Source organism: Ornithorhynchus anatinus, chromosome 1 (genome assembly GCF_004115215.2).
Source record: "Ornithorhynchus anatinus isolate Pmale09 chromosome 1, mOrnAna1.pri.v4, whole genome shotgun sequence".
Lineage (NCBI taxonomy): Eukaryota > Metazoa > Chordata > Mammalia > Monotremata > Ornithorhynchidae > Ornithorhynchus > Ornithorhynchus anatinus.
Window position 1 is genome coordinate 174,211,429 of NC_041728.1, and position 4,273 is coordinate 174,215,701.

The window sequence follows — 4,273 nt, forward strand, 5'->3', positions numbered from 1 at the left end:
ATTCATTTATTCAATCTTATTTATGAAGTGCTTACTGTACAGAGTACTGTACTAAGCACTTGGGAGAGTACAGCATAAGCCTGGCACACAGTGAGTGCCAACACCTGCCTGTCTCACCTTCACAATATCGCCAATTTCTGCCCTGTCCTCTCCATCTAAACTGCTACCGTGCTGGTAAAAGGTCTCATAATATCCTGATTGGATTATTGTGTCAGCCTCCTCTCTGATCTCCCTTCCCCCTGTCTCTCCCCACTCCAGTCTATTCTTCATTCCACTGCCCTGATCATCTTCCTACAGAAACGCTCTGGACCTGTCACTCCCCTCCTCAAAAACCTCCAGTGATTGCCTATCAACCTTCACATGAAACAAAAACTCCTCACTTTTGGCTTCAAAACTCTCCATCACCTTGCCCCCTCCTACCTCACCTCCCTTCTCTCTTTCTACTGCCCACCCCGTACATTCCGCTCCTTTGCCGCTAACCTCCTCATGGTCCCTCATTTGCACCTGTCCCGTCATCGACCCCTGGCCCACGTCCTACCACTGACCTGGAATGCCCTCCCTCCTCACATCTGCCAAGCTAACTCTCTTCCCCTCTTCAAAGCCCTTCTGAGAGCTCACCTCCTCCAGGAGGCCTTCCCAGACTGAGCTCCCTTTTCTCTCTGCTCCACCTCCCCTCCCACCCTCTGCTCTTCCCCCTTCCCTTCCCCTCAGCACTGTGCTCATTTGTATGTATTATTTATTACCCTATTTATTTTGTTAATAAGATGTATATCTCCTTGATTCTATTTATCTTAATGATGTTGTCTTGTTTTTGTTTTGTTCTGTTTTGCTTTGATCTCTGTCTCCCCCGATTAGACTGTGAGCCCGTCATTGGGCAGGGATTGTCTCTCTCTGTTGTGAACAAATTGTACATTCCAAGCACTTAGTACAGTGCCTGCACATAGTAAGCGCTCAATAAATACTGTTGAATAAATGAATGAAGTGAGTGCTTACTGAATAAATGAATGAATGAAGTGAGTGCTTAACAAATACTATTAAAAAAAGACAGAGAGAAAAATGCATATTTCAGTGATGTTGTGAATGTAGAACCAACAGGGTTTGCTGACTGAATTTATGGATTAAATGAAGAATGAGTGGAGGATAATGCCAAGTTTATGGATTTCTGAGACAAGGGAGGATAGTGGTAGACTGTAAGCTCACTGTGGGAAGGGAATGTGTCTGTTTGTTGTTGTACTCTCCCAAGCACTTAGTACAGTGTTCTGCACACAGTAAATGCTCAAAAAATGTGAATGAATGAAGATGAGGTATTCTCTGTAGCATATGCTAATTCAAGCACACCTCAGCCCCCAAGTCACCACATCTAAATTTCTTTCCCATTTACATGTCCTTGGTTCTTAATACTAGCAAGGTGGAAGACAAACTCAAACCAGAGGTGAACCTGACAGAAATGCTTGAACAAAACTAGAAAACAAAGGATGGAAGGAAATATTTGGGCTTTATAAACTCTTACACCTCTCAGGGTCACACCTGGAGAGTTGCCAGTACTCTATCAGTCTCGACTACAAGAGGGAGTGTCAAGCAGAGGCCTACCCATTCCATTCCTAGCCTCGGCAGTGGTTAGCGAGTGGAAGGCAATCAGCTACAAGTCAAACTCCCCTGTGCCGGGCAGCAGTGGCATGGGAGAGAGTTGAGGGCGGAGACTCAAAGGCGCAGAAGTGTGGAATACCGCTTCTGTATTTTTCCCCGAAAAGTCTATAGATACACTACCAGAAGGATTGCAGTTGGAGGTGGGGTGTTCTGGGAGACATATGTCTATGGCGTTGCTATGGGTCAAACACAACTCTACAGCATAAGACAACAACAATAAATTATTAGCATTCATGAGATGGAAATAGAGCAAGAGGTTAGAATAGGAAAATCTATTAGTCATGTGAAGCCATAAAGCCGAGACTTAAATAACTTAGACCTGAAAGAAAACAGCCTATGGGTAAGCAATAATTGCACTAATAATTCCAGACCCTTGCAGAAGAACTCTATCAGGTGCAGCTGTTCTTCACTCTCAGATGAATCATCTATGCACTTGGATCTCTGATCTTTGGGATTTTGATATTCTCCCCAGAGCACTTATGTACATCTCTATAAATTACACATCATAAATTATTTATTTATATTAATAATAAAAAAATATGGTATTTGTTAAGTGCTTACTATGTGCTAAGCACTGTTCTAAGTGCTGGGGTAGATACAAGGTTCTCAGGTTGTCCCACATGGAACTCAGTCTTAATCCCCATTTTTCAGATGAAGTAACTGAGGTAGAGAGAAGTTAAGTGATTTGCCTAAAGTCACACAGCTGACAAGTGGTGGAGATAGTATTAGAACCCATGACCTCTGACTCCTAAACCTGTGCTCTTTCCACTAAGCCACACTGCTTCTCCTATTAATGTCAGCCCCCTCCACCCCTAGACTGTAAGATGTTTGTGGTCAGGGAATATGTCTACCAATCTGTTGCATTGTACTCTCCCAAGTACTTAATAATAACAAAATACCATATTATAATTATTATTAAGTGCTTACCATGTACCAGGTGCAACACTAAACATTGGGGTGGATAGAACCACATCATGTTGGACACAGTGGTTGTCCCACATGGGACTCATTCTCAATCTCCATGTTACAGATAAGGGAACTGAGGCCCAGAGAAGTGAAGTGACTTGCCCAAGGTCACACTTCAGGAAAGTGGTGGAGGAGGGATTAAAACCCATGACTTTCTGACTCTCAGACCTGGGGTCTATCCACTATACTCTGCTGCTCTGTCTTCTGATGATGATGATGAAAAGGTACTATTAAGAATGGGTAAAATCACTCAATAATAATATTTATATTTGTTAAGCGCTTACTATGTGCCAGGCACTGTATTAAGAACTGGAGTAGATACAAGCAAATCAGGTTGGACACAGTCCCTGTCTCATGTGGATCTCACAGCTTCAATTCCCATTATACAGATGCGGTAACTGAGGCATCGAGTGATAATTCATTAGTTCATGCTGTATAATACTAGTAGTATAAAACATTTAATAGAGGAAATCCTCAATTTAAGATATTTTGAGTCAAGACTAACCGCACCTACATTGCTTTTAAATTTATAGTTTCCTCTTTCTAAGTCATTTGTTTCAACTTAATTTTTCTAACTTCCATGGCCCATAACCCTTATGACAGGGGTGGCATAAGGGAGCCACGGGAAAGTAATGATCATGATATATAATAATCATAATATGGAGAGTAGAAGATGGTTGGTAGACCAAGTCCCTGCCCTCAAAGAGTTTGCAGCCTAGTGGGCTAGACAGACATTTTAATAAATTACAGCTAAGGGAAGCAATCAAGTATGAGGATATGCATATAAAGGCTGTGGGGGTGGAGTGAGGACTGAAGTGCTTAGTGGATTGTATTTAGTGGGTGAGGAAGTAGAGAGAGAAAATAGGTTGGGAGAATCAGAGTTTAGTCAGGGAAGTCTTCCCGGAAGAGACATGATTTTAGTAGGATTTTGAAGATGGGGAGAGTACTGATCTGTAGGATATGTCTTTTGTATATGTAGAAGAAAAGAGTCCCAAGCAGGAAAAAGAATTTGAGCAAGGGATTGATAGCAGGTGAGGCAAGAGTGAGTGACTTTGAGTATGCTGGTAGAGGAGTGAAGTGTGCAGGCTGGGTTCAAGGGGAAGAAAAGTAAGAATATGAAAGGGAACAGAGCAGATCTCTAATAATGACAGTATTGGTTAAGTGCTTACTATGTGCTAAGCACTGTTCTAAGCCCTGGGTAGGATACAAGATAATCAGTTTGTTCCACATGGGGCTCCAAGTCTTAATCCCCATTTTACAGATGAGGTAACTGAGGCCCAGGGAAGTTAAGTGACTCACCCAAAGTCACACAGCAGACAAGTGGTGGACCGGGGTTTAGAACCATGATCTCTGACTCACAAGCCTGTGTTCTTTCCACTGAACCATACTGCATCTCGATTGTAAGCTTGACTTCCGGACTTCTCGATTTCTAGACTGTACACTCATTGTGGGCAGGGAATGTGCCTAACAGCTCTGTTATACTGTACTCTCCCAAGTGCTTAGTACAGTGCCATGCACAGTCAGCACTCAATAAATGCTATGGATTGATTGATTGGTTGAGTGTCTTGGTGCTGATGGTGCTTGATGCTGATATGTATGAACAGCAGTTGGAGCTCCTTTAGGAGTGGGGAAATGTACGTAGAATGATTTTCAAGAAAGA

At 42.6% G+C, this 4,273-nt stretch overlaps 1 non-coding gene across 1 annotated transcript; it reads left to right on the plus strand.

The window, feature by feature from the left end:
* Positions 1-1,509: 1,509 nt before the first annotated feature.
* Positions 1,510-1,647, plus strand: LOC114817647. Its single transcript, XR_003765504.1, has one exon. It is a non-coding gene; the product is annotated as a small nucleolar RNA SNORA7 (small nucleolar RNA).
* Positions 1,648-4,273: the final 2,626 nt, after the last annotated feature.